The sequence below is a fragment of the Pinus tabuliformis genome, chromosome 1_2, assembly GCF_031772625.1.
Source record: "Pinus tabuliformis cultivar Carrire ecotype Pingquan chromosome 1_2, CPIR1, whole genome shotgun sequence".
NCBI classification, from domain to species: domain Eukaryota; kingdom Viridiplantae; phylum Streptophyta; class Pinopsida; order Pinales; family Pinaceae; genus Pinus; species Pinus tabuliformis.
Genome location: NC_142298.1, coordinates 1080029978 through 1080047056, shown reverse-complemented (window position 1 = coordinate 1080047056; position 17079 = coordinate 1080029978). Strand labels below are relative to the sequence as shown.

At 39.3% G+C, this 17079-nt stretch overlaps 1 protein-coding gene across 2 annotated transcripts in view; it reads left to right on the top strand.

Annotated features, from left to right (window-relative positions):
• LOC149209881 (uncharacterized) overlaps positions 1 to 4422 on the top strand; it is a 285654-nt gene extending 281232 nt beyond the window's left edge. For both annotated transcript variants that reach the window (XR_016252911.1, XM_089396537.1), the window contains one exon: positions 4079 to 4422. The gene's annotated coding sequence lies outside the window, so the exon portion shown is untranslated. The remainder of the gene's footprint in view (positions 1 to 4078) is intronic.
• The last annotated feature ends 12657 nt before the right edge of the window (positions 4423 to 17079 follow it).

Sequence of the window (17079 nt, the reverse complement as noted above, 5' to 3'; positions counted from 1 at the left end):
ATAAACTCATGAAACAAAAGTTTAGGTGTATGGAGAAGTAAAGAGTAAACATTAAATTATATTACCTTGGAATGTGAAAAAACAAGCCATTGTTTTTTTTCTCTTACGATCACATTCACTTTACTTTTGACTTATCTGTTGGAGATACACTATCTGCATAAAATAACCATTACTTGTGTATCCCCTTTCATCCATAATGCATCCTTGCATGCAAATCCAAATGATCCTTATTGTTGCAACTATCAAAGATCCATCACATGTGGAAAGTGAATGAGCCCCTTGTGTGGGTATCTCTATCTTGTGAAAGCCTAAGAATTTATTTTAGTGAGGACAAAGTCATGAAACCGGGCCAATCACTAGCTTTCTTTGTATGTGCATGCTTGTTATTCTTGTTTTGGGTCTCCAAGCATTTTAGCACATTCAACTTCTAAACATTGTCATTCCACAAAACAACATTGGCAAGAATTCTAATAGTCAACTACCTATTTGTATTTTATAGTCAAATACATTTTGATAGGAGGATTGTTTTAACAGATTTAATTTTGAAGGTGGTCACAATCAAAATTTCACATTGAATACTCACAATGAAAGTCAAATTCAATCATGTTTTGTTAGGGAAAGGGATACATTGCAAATAAGGCAAATAATATAGGCATCATAGATGACATTGAGAACAGAGACAATTCCACGAGGAAGTTGATTATTTGACTATTCACCAATCACAAGAAGGCGATACTTTTTCAAGTTGGTTGAATCCACCTTATTTATTGAGACATTTCGATAAGGTTAAAATAACAAAATTAAATAGAGAATATTATACTCCAAGATTGAATATTATCCTAAACTTTCAACAATCAAAATCACTATGCAATCAAGACATACTATTATAGACAATGGTATGCATAAATTTATTCAATCTAACATTTGGTGAAGCATAATCATTAAGCATATTGTGGTGTTCATTATTAGCTAACAATTCCGAGGCTTTGTTAATTATAAAAATCAACCAAGTCTAATGCTCAGGTCAAGTAATTAGGATAAAAATATATATAAATATTAGTATTATATGGATACTAATGTACATAAGGATATTAAAATTTCCATTGGATTATGGGTTAGTGGAAACCTGGAGCAGTTATTATGATGAAGACTTAGGTTCAAGTTTTGGGGGCTAGGCACCTCACTGGTACGAAGTTTGTCATTAGTGGCTATTGCTATATTGTAGCCTTTGAGAATTTGGTTTTGGTTCACCCTTGCTAAATATTACTAATTATATTGATTTGTGTTAATTTTAGGTATGTTCTATGCTTAGAGCAATTTATTTCAATTTTCACAATTAGTTGCATATCTTTTCCAGATTAGCAATCACATCAGCATTAAATTAAACTGCAGATAGAACATAAACATAAATCACAGAAGACAAGCCAAGACAAGAGGACACAAGATGTGGCGCTAGCCAGGGACAAACCCCAATGTGGGTAAACCCTTGATCAATTCTTCTTTTATGTTCTTCAATAGTTCAGCAGAGAGAGAGAAAGTACATTTACAACAGAAGTCAACATTTTGACTTTCTAGATAAGAGACTAGATCATCTCTACATGAGATCGGTTGAAGACATGCTACTTCAACTGATTATCCAAGGTGACTTCTTCACCTATTGCATCTTGTCCATATGTTGCACCTCACCTTGATGCACCATGCTGCTCTTCATGTTGCTACACTTGTCACTTTGTTGCTCCAATCATTGAGCTGCTCTTATCACGGATCAGCATCTAATGTTGTACTCATTGTTGATCAGCACTCAATGACATCTATGCTACATTGTGTTTCACCCAATAAGGAAAACTCAATACATCATCGTCATCATGCTGCAATACTTACATCATGCTGTTGTTATACTTCTGTTGCTTCATCATGCTGCCATATGTATATTAGCCTTAGCTGCTTGCTATGGCTTGCAGCCTAGCAAAGCAGCTAGGCTATAGTTCCAGATTCCTAGACCCAAGGTAGCAGCTTAGCCCTCTGACTTCTAATCTGATGACAACTGCTCCTAAACGTATCTCATCCATGCTTTTGACCAGCAGTGAGATAGTTGTAGCTATGGCTAGATGTGACAGCGTATGAGGTCATCTTCATGTCTGAGATAAGGGCCTCTTTGGGCCTCCTTGTTGCGGCTTGATATCTCAATAGACAACGAATTAGGTGACTCCTTTTAGACAACAGAATAGGGCTCTTAGGGTTGTGGATAGGAGCCTTTCAAGACAGCGGAATAAGGTCTCCTTTAACAACGTTTAGAGGATCTTCTTTGACTGTGGATTAGGGTTGTGTATGAAGCTCCCTTGGATAGTGAATAGGTCCTCCTCATAAGTCAGCTGCAAGGGCTTCCTTCAACTACGTCTAGGCTTCATGACTGCAGCTAAGCTATGGCTAAGTCTCCTTGCTAGAACAACAGCTAAATCATCTCCTCTAGGACTGTGTATAGATCCTCTTTCTGACTGCGGATAAAGAGTCTCTTTCTTGCTACGTATAGGGTCAATAGATAGTGGATTCAGGCCTTCATTTAGGGCCTATATTAGCCCTCCTCTCATCTATGCATTGAGCCTCTTGAGACAACGTATAGGGGCTTATTTATGCTGCACATAAGTCTCCTCTTTTCTGCATGTAGATCTCCTCATAAGCCTGCGGCTTACTATGGCTAGGGCATCTGCGTGGCTAGGGCATCATCTTTAGGCCAGCATATCCTCTTAGTGTCTCTCCTTCACCAAAACCCAAAGACGTGGAGAGGAGGAGATCACATGAAGAGTTAGTGTGACAAATGACTTCAAGTCCTCTTCTATTTATACTAAAAACGTAGAGGTTGAATAGACATGACTGTTGGACTTCTGAGCCTACATAAGTTGCTGGTCGACTTGACAATTTGTCCATAATCAAAATAAATTCATATATTCATAAATACTTATCGGAATCAGATGATCTTTAGATCAATCCTACACCTCTCAATGAGAGGGATCCAAGAAAAATATCAGCTGCCATAAATAAGATGACCCACATGGACTTTGGCCCTAGTTGCCAATTTTAACAATTTGATTATCTATTTGTTTCCTTGTCAGTGATATTGGTTCAAAGTAATACAATTTGTGTTGGCTTAGTACCAAAGCAGACTTGTAACTAACATAGTTACATGAAGTAAGAATGTGATATTCCCAAGAATTTATCATTCAATTAAAAAACGCAATGCCTTTTTATATAAAGGAAATCTAAAATATTTTTAGTTGATAATAGTTGATAATTTTAAAAGAAAAAAGAGAAGAAAATCTACCTTTTCGAGTTGGGAAAATGTTAAGCTTTAAATTGAATTTATAAGTTATAAAAGACGGTCATTCCAAGTTCTAGCACTTAACCTATAAGTGAAGTGAAAAGAAATCATGAACCACCAAAAAAATAATTTAAATGAAAATTATGAAGTTTGTTTTTTTAAGTCTTTTGAGTGTGCTAATATTGTTGAACTTAAAAAAAAAAAATTAAAAATTTTTTATTGAAGAGAAATATGTTATCATCATTATAAATCAAATTAAGATCATCAATTAGTCGACATATTGTAAATCCTAAAGGTGAGCATAACCAAAGGCTTAGATTACAATGGTAATTATTTGAAATATATATATAGGTTGAACAATGATGAGAATAGTGGGTACTTTTAAGTCCAAGTCTCAAAGAAATGCTTGTCACTTCATCATAATCAGAAGAAGGTAACATTGTGCAACCATGTAATGAAGTGTCGTACAAAGTGCTAGATATTGTCTCTCAAAATGTTCATGTATCACAATATTAAGAGACAATTTGAAACTTGAATAAGCTTTTTGTTGGGCCTTGTAATTATTATATTTCTCTTGATAATTCTTTAGTTTTTATGTCAATTTCTTAGCTTTTTGGTTTATAATTATATTATTTTTTCCTGTATGGTCTAGACCTTGGTAAAACCTATTTATTTATACAATTATGTTTTAATAAAATGAATAAGGTTTTTATATTTATAAATTGAGCTAATGATCAGTTGGATAAGATTTTCTTACAACAGGGAATATGAAGATGAATATGAGGTGAGTGCATCCAAGACGATCCATGGTTAATTCGAGTGGAGTTGTTCCCAAATATGGAGTTAGTTATAGCAATAGAACTTTTGGTTTTCCCATCGAAGCTAGAAGATTCATCTTAACTAGGAAGAACATCCTAAGAATCTTCGATTCTCAAGATGTTCCTTATCTAGTAGATCTTCTATCATAACTCTTTCTTTTATTATAAAAATATAGGAAGTCGCCTTTGGTGGGATGACAAGAAATTGTAATTTTGAGATAGAACTATGAACTAAGTCCTAATTGTATTTACCCTTTGAAGTTTGTAATGAAAGGAATTATCAATTAATTTCAACTTTTGTCGATTATATCTTGATCTAAGTTTCGTTTAAAGGCAATTTGACTCATGGTGGTTTGGGCCCACTTCCTAAATGAAGTGTTGTCTTATATGTGTACAATAAATTAGTTTAATTTTGTATTGTTTCCTTTTCAAATTGTTAATGTTCTTTTATCTAAGCAATGAATAGTTTTAGATAGAGGAGGAATGACCTGTTGTAGAGTTTTGTGAACCCAACGTTTCAGACTACCAAGTGAGTCCATCATCAGGGGACGCGACAATAGATAATCTTCAATACTTATTGGAAAGTTTATTTATATTTTCGATAATAATAGGATTTAAAAAATTGTTCTTAATTGTTGTTTCATGAATAGGCGATTGTTGTTTCTTAAGATGCTACTGTTATTTAATAGATGATGGTTCATTTAGAGAATAGTTAAATAGCTAAAAATCTTGAATTAAGATTTCGTTTGTTATTGCTTTATTCAAGGTAATACAAACAACTAGTTGTGCACTTGAATTCCAATTTTCCAAGCAAGGTTTGATCCCATTTATATATAGAGTTCATTTCTAGATCGGTTGTTGCACTTTGTTGCTAGGTAGGATTAGTTTATTTTTCACAAGAAAGATTTTTATTTTAGATTACTTCATATAGTGTTAGGGTCCAACCCTAACCCCTTTATTTATGTAATAAACCCAATGGGGTCAAGTCATAGTCATAGTTAGTTAAAGAGTCAATACAACCCATATTAATAATTGTAAGTGGTTGACCCGCATTTAAGAAAGGGACCACAGTGAGTTGCAAACAGGGCATAATTAATAAATAAAGTGGTTAACCCATGTTATGCAAAGGACCACTAGTCGTTAGGTTGTTGAAGGTCATTTAACTATAAATAGTCGTAGCTAGAAAGAAAAGATCGTCAAGTCTTATTTTGTTATCGAGTCTGCTCTGTTGGAGGTTGCCCCATCGAAGAGGCAAGTGAGCATTGCATTTATCTCTGAATAATAAAATTCTTGTTGTTTTTCTCATTTTATTCCGTGTTCTAGGTTGTATTTCTTCGCATATTTGGTATTCTGGAATTTCTTGCAGGTCAAGAGCATAACAAGTGGTATTAGAGGACTTTCCAGGGTCAATTGTACCTCCATTTTTTGCAGAACTTTTTTTAGGCTAGAGACGTGTTCCGACGTCTTTAAACCACGAGATCTGTTGTTGAGCGCATAAACCTGCGGATTTGGAGATGCATGCACACATGAAATACAAGAGGTGGTCACGCTTGTTGGACTCCCTTGTAACCCCTGTGGGTACCCCTTCGAGTAGTAACGCATTAGACAGAACCGTGCACAGACTCCACTTCCACATACCCTTTGGGTATATCGGAAGCCCCCTAGGATCAACTGAAACCTCGCCTTAGATAAGCCATCAATCGTCTTGCTGCTATAGTACACTGGGAACAACACTCGGGGAGATTACTCACGCGTATGATAGGGTAGTCGAGTAGTACGACTAAGGGTACGGTTGATCCTCCTTTGTTAGTGCCTTGAAAGATTGGGTCGAGTACTATTGTTGGACCCTTACGTATATTGTGATCGGTAGCACCTGATACTCCTTTGTGACCATAGTTCCCTCTGCTCTCTGAAGATCACCCATTATCTTATCTTCCAGATCAGATCTAGCAGTTGGGGTTCTACCGCCGCAGTACAAGTCAGATCTAGTAGTTGGAATGTTTTATAAGTGGAATGTTTTATTAGTGGTCTCAAAGAAGCCATCCAAGCCCATGTCTGGATGCACCACCCACCTACATGGGTGGACGCTTGCACAAAGGCTATCGAAGTGGAACGTGCTTTAGCTTTCCAATCGCCTCATCCAAATTTCATAGCCAAGGGATGCCCCACCCAAGCTTAGGGCCCTACCCAAACACTTAAGGTTCAAAAGGTGTTTCCAGCAGAAATGGTTGAACGAAGAAAACAAGGATTGTGCTACTACTGTGATGAAAAATACTCCCCGGGGCATAAATGCAAGGAACCAAAATTCTTTCAAATTGATGTTACTGATCACAGCTCATCTGAGGATGCCCCGCCCCTTAGGGGGCTGGAGGATGAAGCTGAGGAAACCCGACATGACAATGATCTCACAGCTACGCCAGACGAACTAGTTAGCTCGCTATATGCTTTGGTGGGCATTTTTGCGCCCCAAACTCTCAAAATCGAGGCTTTCTTAATCATCTCCTAGTCGTGGTATTGATTGATAGTGACAACACTCATAACTTTATCCATAAGCGAGTAGCCGAAGTTGTTCATTGTTTTGTACGAGCAGTCTCTAATTTCCAAGTCCTTATTGTTAATGGGGGGACAATGAAATGTGAAGGCCATTGCAAAAATATTAAACTTCATATGGGAAACTACCACATGAAGACACACATGTTTTCGATTAATATGGGTGGTTGTGATATTGTCTTGGGTGTTGAATGGCTTCGCACATTGGGCCCATCACAATGGATTTCTAGGAGTTATATATGAGCTTTAAGTAGAATGACCACATTCACACACTATGGGGACTCCAGGCAGGTGCTCCTACTATCATCAGCTCGCATTGAATGGAAAATTTGTTGAGAAAGGTCCATCATGGAAGCATCGCCCAATTTAATGCCATCCAGGCCATTGAATCCACTACTCTTCATATTCCTCCTGAGATGCAACAGGTCTTAGACCACCACCAACAGGTATTTGACAAACCTAAAGAGCTTCCACCCTCTAAAGGTGAACATGATCATAGCATCCCCTTGGTCCAAGGGGCCCAACCGCCTAATGTGCACCCATATCGATCTCCTTTCACCCAAAAGAATGAAATTGAAAAAATCATCAAGGAACTCCTTGAAGCAGGGGTTATTTGTCCTATCATCAGTCCTTATTCATCACCAGTGATCATGGTGCTAAAGCAAGATGGAGAATGGCGCATGTGTTCGGACTTCCAGCCCCTCAACAAGCTCACTGTTAAAGACAAATTCCCTATTCTGGTTGTTTATGATCTGGTTGATGAACTACATGGTGCTCAATTCTTTACCAAGCTCAATCTTTGCTTTGGCTATCACCAAATACACATGAAAGAAGTAGACATTCCCAAGCTTGCTTTTCGAACTCATGAAGGCCATTATGAATTCTTGGTCATGCCATTTGGTCTCTGTAATGCTCCATCTACTTTTCAAAACCTCATGAATCACTTGCTGAAACCATATCTCTGAAAATTTGTCCTCGTCTGCTCTAATGACATTCTCATCTATATCATGTTCTGGGAAACACATCTTCAACATGTGACCTGATCTTGCAACTGCTCCTGAATCACAAATTATTTGTCAAATTGTCCAAGTGCTCTTTTGGCGTGGAAGAAGTCGAGTATTTGGGACACATTGTGGGTCGTGCAGGTGTCAAGGTTGATCCCAAAAAGATACAGGGAATGCAAGATTGGCCCCAACCAAAAACCTTGAAGAGTTTGAGGGGATTCTTGCGTCTCACTGGCTATTATCACAAATTTGTCGGCAATTATGGTAGCATTGCTATACCTCTCACTAACCTTCTCAAGACAAATTCATTCCTCTGGACTGAGGTGGCACAACAGGCGTTTGTGGCTCTCAAACAGGCCATGTCTTCCACTCCAGTATTGGCATTACCAGACTTCACCAAATCTTTTCTGCTTGAATGTGATGCTTCCGATACTGGTATTGGTGTTGCCTTAATGCAAGAAGGTCGACCCTTGGCTTTCACCAGCCACCAACTAAGTGGGAAACATCTGGGTCAATCTACCTATGAGAAAGAAATGATGGCCATCTTACATGCAGTAGATACCTGGCGACCATACTTATTGGGGCGACGTTTCCAAATCCGCACAGACCATCAAAGCCTCAAATATTTTTTGGAGCAACGTCTATCCTCACCACAACAAAATAAATGGTTGGCCAAAATGTTGGGATATGATTATGAGATAATCTATAAGAAAGGGCGTGACAATGTAGTCGCTGGTGCTTTATTGCGTTAATTTGAGGATGAAATCACCCTGCTATCAATCTCTCTTCCCACACCAAATTAGATTGAAGAAGCCTGCAATGAATGGTTTTCACACCCCTCTCTCTCCCAACCTATTAATAACTTGAGAGCATATCCTAATTCCTTAGTCGGCTACTCTTGGAAGGATGAGATTCTTCGCTACAAGGATCGAGTAGTTATATCGCCGACATCCACCCTCAAAACCTGCGTTTTGCAAGAATTGCACTCATCTCCCACTGCAGGGCATGCGGGCTTTTAGAAGACTTATGCTCGCACTCGTCGCTCTTTCTTTTGGACGGGCATGACAAATGACATTCTTACTTTTGTAGCTGAATTCGATGTGTGTCAACGCCACAAAGGAGAAATTGTCAACTTACTAGGAACCTTAAAGTCATTGCCACTCCTTGCCTCCCTCTGGACGAATGTTTCCATGGATTTCATTATTGGTCTCCCAAAGTCGAGCAACAAATATGTCATCATGGTTGTTGTGGATAGAATTTCTAGATATGCTCATTTTGCACTCTACCCCACCCATTTACCTCCACCTTGGTGGCTCAAGCTTTCATGGACCAGATCATCAAACTGCATGGCATGCCAACTTCCATTGTGTTTGATCGTGACCTAAATTTCACCAGCAAATTTTGGCAAGAAATTTCAAGCTACAAGGCACCCAACTCCAACTAAGTACTTCCTATCATCCCAAACTGATGGTTAAACTGAAGAAGTCAACAAATGTTTGGAGACATATCTAAGGTGCTTCAATTCAGAAAAGCAACATCAATGGGTACAATGGCTACATTTAGCAGAATGGTGGTATAATACTAACTATCATGAAGCCACCAAGATGACTCCATATGAAGCAGTGTATGGCCAACTCCCACTTTCACCCATTTCTTATATCCCTAGATGCTCTAAGGTGCAAGCAGTTGATCAACTCCTAAAAAACCGTGCCGCCATGCTCGCTCGTCTCAAAGATAATCTCCATCAAGCTCAGAATCACATGAAGCAACATGTAGACTAGCATCGTTCAGAGCAGAGATTTAAAGAAGGGGATCAGGTATTCCTGCGATTGCAATCATATAAGCAAACATCTCTCAAAGAAAAGGGCTGCCAGAAACTAGATCCAAAATTTTATGGACCTTATCAAATACTTCAACGCATTAGAGCAGTAGCCTACAAGTTGGCATTGCCACCAACTTCAAAAATCCATCCAGTCTATCATGTATCATGCCTCAAGAAAGTGGTGGGGAACAATTGCAAAACTCAAACCAGTCTACCCGAATTAGATGAGGAAGGTTCACTCTGGCTCCAACTAGAACATGTCCCCAACACTCGTGAAAGACATCTGCGCGGCCGCACGATCAAGAAAGTCCTCGTCAAGTGGAAAGACGCCTCCCAAGAAGATGCGACTTGGGAACCAACCACTATTCTTCATTAGTTTCCGTAGCTTCAGCCTTGAGGACAAGGTTGCTTTTGATGGGGGAGGGCATGTTAGGGTCCAACCCTAACCCCTTTATGTATGTAATAAACCCAATGGGGCCGAGTCATAGTCATAGTTAGTTAAAGAGTCAATAAATCTCGTATTAATAATTGTAAGTGGTTGACTCACATTTAAGAAAGGGACCACAGTTAGTTGCAAACAGACCATAATTAATGAATAAAGTGGTTAACCCATGTTATGCAAAGAACCACTAGTCGTTAGGTTGTTAAAGGTCATTTAGCTATAAATAGTCGTAGTTAGAAAGGAAAGGTCATCGAGTCTTATTTTGTAATCGAGCTCTGCTCTACTGGAGGTTGCCCCCTCGAAGAGGCAAGCGAACATTGCATTTATCTCTGAATAATAAAATACTTGCTATTTTTCTCATTTATTTTGTGTTCTAGTTGTATTTCTTCGCATATTTGGTATTCTAGAATTTCTCGCAGGTGAAGAGCATAACATATAGCACCCGCATTAGTTTCTAGTAGTTCCTTACATAGATTTTTTCGGCTGCCTTGAAATAAAAAGATGTGTTGGAAATACTGAGAGAAGGGGGGTGAATCAATATTTCTTACTATTTATTTATTTATTTTTTTAATTGTTCTAGTGATTGCCAACAACTTATATAGATATGTATATGTATACACAGAACACAGAAATCAACAGCTAAATTTAATGCTTTTATTAAAACTCAAGACAGTGCAAAGAAATAAATACAAGATAAGTATAAATCTGAATGTGAATAGTTGCCAAGCTCCAACTTGGACTTCAATGAGGCTCCAACCTCCAGAGCACCAACTCTGTTTTGCAGTGGTTCTGCACTTAGGAGCACCTACCCCAATGACTTCAGTCCTGTTCAGTTCTGAGGCTCCAACCCAACCTTGGTATAAACAGGTATGCTGTTGCACTCTATTCAGTTGAGGTTGTCTCACTCCTGCTCTCCTACCACTGCTGCTTATGTTGCCTCTACAGCCTCCGCTGCTTTTTCTGCCTATTTTCCCTCTGCTTCTTCTACTATCTCACCCTCAGGTTCTTCACCACCATAACCGCACCAACAGTTCTCTGTTTCTACTGTTCTATACATTCCCATGCCTTTGTCCATTCGTTTCCACTTACACCGTCTCTTAGGCTTCCTCCTCAGTCACTGTCGTTTCCTCTGACTCGCTTGATCTTTCAGCTTCCCTCCTTGATCGTTGTGACTGTTAGTGTTAGCTCTACTATAAACTTCAGTGCTTAAAGGTCAAATTCAGGACTGATGGTTGGTTTGTGCCGAGAAAGGTGCTCGCAGCGGTTGCTTCTCCTCCTTTTCCTTCTGTTTCCTCACACTCTCTTACCCTTCGCAGTCTCTGTTTCTTCTATGAAAATCTTCATGCCCCGCTATTCCTGTTTTCTCCTGTAAGACTTTTTCATTCCTATTTAAACCCCCAAAACCAAGCAAAGCCCCTGTTTAGCCCCAGCCCCTAAGCGCAAAGCGCAAGTCTTCCATAATATTTGACCATATAACCGTGGCGCTTTCGCCCCCCTTCGCAGTCGTTGATTAGCCGCATTCTGATCTAACGGTCTCTTTTGTTTCTTCACGCACGTTAAACATCGTTCTCTTTCCCATCGTTGATCGCGTCCATTGCGAAATCTAACGGTAGTTGCAAGCCCTGATTGCGCGACTTGTGTGCGCGTTAACCCTCGGGGGCAGTGGTTTTTGTCCACCACGTGTCGCGAAACAACTGGATTGCGCAATCATATACGGATATTGTCGTTGCTCAGTAGGTGGTGCGGGGAATACCGTCCGCCCACGAAACCGCCTATCCCCCGGCCGTTAACCTCCGCGCGACTTCCGCTCCCGATCACCGTTGGATCCACCATGCCCTGATCCGACGGCCCGCATCCCTCTCCCGCTCGTTAACCTGCATGCATCTTTATCGCCTGCGATTGTTGGATCTGCCCGTCATGCTGTATCTGTCGTCCATCTGCGCAACTCTGATAGTGTATTTGCCGGGGATTCATAGTATTCCGCCTCCATTTACGTTAATGCATATTTATATGGTTTCTGCTCTGATAATGTATTAAACGCATATATGGGCTTTACAGGCCCGATAAGCTTCCGATAGTGTAATCGTTAGCATCTGATAAGCTTTTTTGGCCTATACGGCTCCCGATGGCTCCTGATAGCGTTATCTGTGGTATATTTTCTCCTCTCGTCTCCATCTGCTTCGATGGCTTTGTGTGCTCCTTTCGTCTCTATCTGCTCCTTGAATATTTCCATATTGACATCAATGAAAATCTGTGTCCAATTGATGGCAATATTCTTCTGCTTTCTCCCCCTTTGACATCAATGGCAAAGGGATGCATATGGACTACCCCTGTCAAACTACTCCCCTTGTCTTGCTACATCTTTATGAATGAACCTGAGTGATGATAAAGAAATAACCCCCATCTTTTGACGCAGATGTTTGAATGCTTCTTGAGGAAGAGGTTTTGTGAAAATATCAGCTATCTACTCCTTAGTACTGATATATTCCAAAACGATGTTTTGTTCAACTACTTGTTCACAGAGGAAATGATACTTGATTGGTATGTGTTTGGTTCTTGAGTGCATCACAGGATTTTTGCTGAGACTGATAGCACTTGTGTTGTCACAATAAACGGAAATTGGTTGATCTGTACATATGTCGAGATCTTTTAGAGCTTCCTTCATCCATAGTATCTGAGAACAACAGTGTGTTGCAGCAATATACTCAGCTTCGCCTATGGATAATGATATGGATGATTATTTTTTGCTAAGCCAGGATACCAAACAGTCCTCTAGGAAGAATGCATTTCCACTAATGCTTTTCCGATCATCTATACTTCCAACCCAATCAACATCGGTGTATGCAGTTACAGTCAGTGTTGAGTCCTTTGGGTACCAAAGATTGAAATCAGAAGTTCCCTTCAGATATCTGAGAATTCTTTTTACAACTAATAAATGGGATTGTTTGGGAGCAGATTGAAATCTTCCCACCATTCATACTGCTTGTATTATGTCTGGTCGTGTCGATGTTAAGTATAGAAGGGCTCCAATCATTGACCTGTAATGAGTTGCATCTACTAGAGGGGAGTCATCATCTTTGCTCAGTTTGCAGTTTGTGGTCATAGGTGTGCTCATGGGTGCACAATCCTCCATTCCATATTTTTTGAGCATGTCTTTTAGATATTTGGTTTGAGATATACACAATCCTGCTCTAGTTTGAGATATTTGAAGTCCAAGGAAGTGGGACAGCTCTCCTATCATTGACATCTCAAACTCTTTTGACATGTTTTGAGAAAATTCATGGCTCATTTCATCATTATTACTAGCAAAAATCAGATCATCGACATAAAAAAGAGCAACTAGTAACTTACCTTGATCTGTCTTTATGTATAGATTGCTTCTAGCCACTCCCTTTTTGAAGCCTTGTTGTTGTAGATAGTGATCCAGTCTTGCGTACCAAGCTCTAGGAGCTTGTTTCAACCCATATAAAGCCTTTTTCAACTTACAAACTAAGTCCTTTCCTGTTGTTAGATCAAAACCTTTTGGTTGCTCCATGTAGACTTCCTCCTTGAGTTCCCCATTTAGAAAGGCTGATTTCATGTCCATTTGATAGATTTTGAATCCTTTTGAGCAAGCGAATGCCAAGAACATCATGATAGCTTCCATACGGGCCACTGGTGCAAATGTCTCTTCAAAGTCAATTCCTTCAATTTGTGAATAGCCTTTGCAAATAAGTCTTGCCTTGTTTCTAATAACCTATCCTTCCTCATTCATTTTATTTTTGAACACCCATTTGGTTCCTATTATTTTTTGTCCTTTGGACGAGGTACCAGCTCCCATGTCTTGTTCTTCTCAATTTGGGTCATTTCTTCTTCCATGGCTTTTACCTAATGAGGATCCTTGCTTCTGCAAATGTTTCTGGTTCTATCATAGATAGGAGGGCAATGACTTTTCTCTTGGGTGTAATTGTTATCCTTCTTCAGGTCTACACACCTTCATCTTTATCGCCAATGATCTGCTCTTCTGGATGGTGTCTTTGGACATACTTCGTCTTAGAAGGGGTATTAGGTGGTTCTCTTTCCTCTTCTTCTTCTTCTTCTTCCTCATCTATTTCTTCTTCTTTAGGTTCTTCTTCTTCAATGAGAGAGTCATCTTCATGTTCTTCAATTTCCTTTACTGGAAGATCTTCATCAACCTTTACATCAATGCTTTCCACTATTTTGTTCAGTCGATAATTGTAGTACTTGTAAGCCTTGCTCCGTGTAGAGTATCCAAGAAATATCCCTTCATCAACCCGAGAATCAAACTTTCCTGGTGAACCATCATTTATCTTTATGAAGCACTTGCTTCCAAATATCTTGAAGTACTTCACCGAAGCAGGTCTTCCTTTCCATAGTTCATAAGGAGTTATATCACAATTTGGTCTTAATTAAGTTTGATTCAATGTGTAGATAGTTGTCCCTACTGCTTCTCTCCAGAATCTAGGCTGTAAGTCTGTTGCTAATAGCATAGTTCTTGCCATTTCTTGGACTATTCGGTTTCTTCTTTCAACTACCCCATTTTGTTGAGGTGTTCTGGCAGCCAAGAATTCCCTTTTAATTCCATGAATATTACAGAACTCACTAAACTCGTTTGATGTGAATTCTCCTCCTTTGTCTGTTCTGAGGCACTTAATTTCTGAATCTTTTTCATTTTCTACAAGGGCTTTTAGATTCTTGAAACACTCAAAAGTTTCAGATTTATACTTTATGAAATATATCCACATCATTCTAGTATAATCATCAACAAATAACACAAAGTAGCTTTCTCCTTGGAGTGCTTGATTTCTAGTTGGCCCACATACATCAGCATCGATGATCTCTAAGGGATTCGATGTAGAGTGTTCCTTTGTCTTCTGGCTGATTCTGGTCTTCTTTCCATGTTGACATGGACCACATACTGCTTGATTTGGTTTGAACAGCGTTGGGATGTCTCGTACAACTTTGATCTTGCTAATATTGATCAGATTTTCAAAGCGTGTATGTCCAAGTCGCTTTTGCCACAACCAACTCTCATCTGTCTGACTCAGGTAGCATTTATTTTCTTGAATCTTGTTCAGAATGTAAATGTTGTCTGGTGTCCTCACCCCTTTTGCCACAAGTTGCCCTGAGGCAGGGTTCCTTATTTCACAGTCTTTGGTGCTGAAAACAACCTTTTGTCCTTGATCACGGATTTGGCTGACACTCAAGAGGTTGTGTTTGAGTCCATCAACCAGCAGAGCATCTTGAGCTTTTCCTTTTCCATTGATCAGAGTAACTGTTCCTTTTCTTGCAATTCTGCCAGATCCACTTCCAAAGGACACATTCCCTTCCTTTTTGCTCAGTGAGACAAACTTCCTTCTGTCTCCTGTCATGTGTTTGGAGCACCCACTATCTATAAACCATTGGTTTCCATTATTTTGAGCATATAGAGCCAGGCCGCATTTGTCCATGTTGGAGTTCTTGCTACTCGTCTTTCTTCCTTTGAGTGGGCAGTCTTGTTCATAGTTTCCATTATTGTAGTAGAAAGAGCAAATCAGATCAAATTTGGTCAAGGGATCAAATGAATTAAAGGTTTTGATTTGTCCCTGCCTTTTGGGGGCATATGAGTTGATTATTCTATCCTTTAGCTTTGTCTTTTCACTTCTGCGAGCCATACAATGTCTGGCTTGACGACCGAAGTTTTTACAGTGAAAGCAGTGTCCACGAAAGATGGTTTTTTACTTGTTGAAGTAACCACGGTTTGAGTCGATTTCCTTCCTGGGAATTATTCCTCCCTCATTCTTTGGATTTGCAATGGGCCCTTGGTGGAGTACAGGTTTGTATTTGTTGTAGTGTCCATGATTCGACTCTACATTCTTCTTTGGAGTAATTCTCTCTTCATTCTTGGGATCTGGGGTGCACTTTTCATCTTTTGGATTGCAGGAAAGTGCATCAGCATAGATTTTCGCATTATTTTTAGTGCTTGAGGATTCTCCTTTGAAACCTATTCCAGACTTGTCATGTTGAGGTTTTTGATTTTTCATAATAGTCTCAAGAATTTGAGAGCTTTTACAGCCCTTTTTAATTTGCTCCAACTCCTTTCTCAGAGACACTATTTCGGTCTCACGTTCTTCACAAGTCTCTTCCTTTTCTTTAAGCTTTGCTTCCAAGAGATCTTATCTCCTTCTTATTTCCTCGTTTTCCACTTTGAGAGAAATGATTTTGTTCCGTAGTTTCTCATTTTCTTCAATGGCACTTATTAACAGTTCATCTACATTTCCTTCCAGCCTTGAGTCATCATCATCTGCGAGTGCCATGAATAATGCTTCTTGGCTTTCATCATGATCGCTTTCCTCATCTGATTTCCTTTTGATGACCATAAACTCATCCTCATCAGACTCATCTTGCTTGGAGAAGAAGTTTTTCTTATTGAACCCTTTCTTTTTATGTGCCATTCTTTTAGAATTTCCTTCATCATCATTGTCATGTTTATGAGGACATTTTGTTGCATAATGACCTATTTTACCACATTTAAAACAGATAAGAGGATACTTGCCTTTAAGCTTAGATCCTTTCTTCAGCTTTCGTACAAATTGAGCCAATTCAGATTCCACATCTGACTCATCACTACAGTCATTCCTTTCTTTCCCCTTCTTTGAACTTGAGACCTTGAATGCTGCATCTTTGGAGCTTGGGCCACCTTTCCTCATTTCATAGGCAGTGAGAATTCCATGGAGTTCATCCATTTTGAGGGTATCTAGATCGTTTGCTTCTTCTATAACGCTTATTTTGGAGTCAAACTTGTCTGGAAGAGACCTTAATACCTTTTGAACAATGGTACTTTCTTCAACTTTTTTGTCCAATCCTTTCAGGGAATTTACCACTTCAGCTACTCGGAGGAGGTATGCTGCAATATCTTCTTCATCTTCCATCCTCAAACTTTCAAATTGTCTTTTGTGAGTTTGAAGCTTTTCCTTTTTTACTTTTGAGTCTCCATCATACAAGCCAACTAGCTTCTCCCACATTTCTTTGGCCGAGGTACAGTGCATGATTTTTGTAAACTCGGAATCAGTGATTCCACTAGTGATGGAGTTCATGGCCTTTGCATTTGCGATGTAGGCTTTCCTCTCGTCTTGGTCTATTGGAAG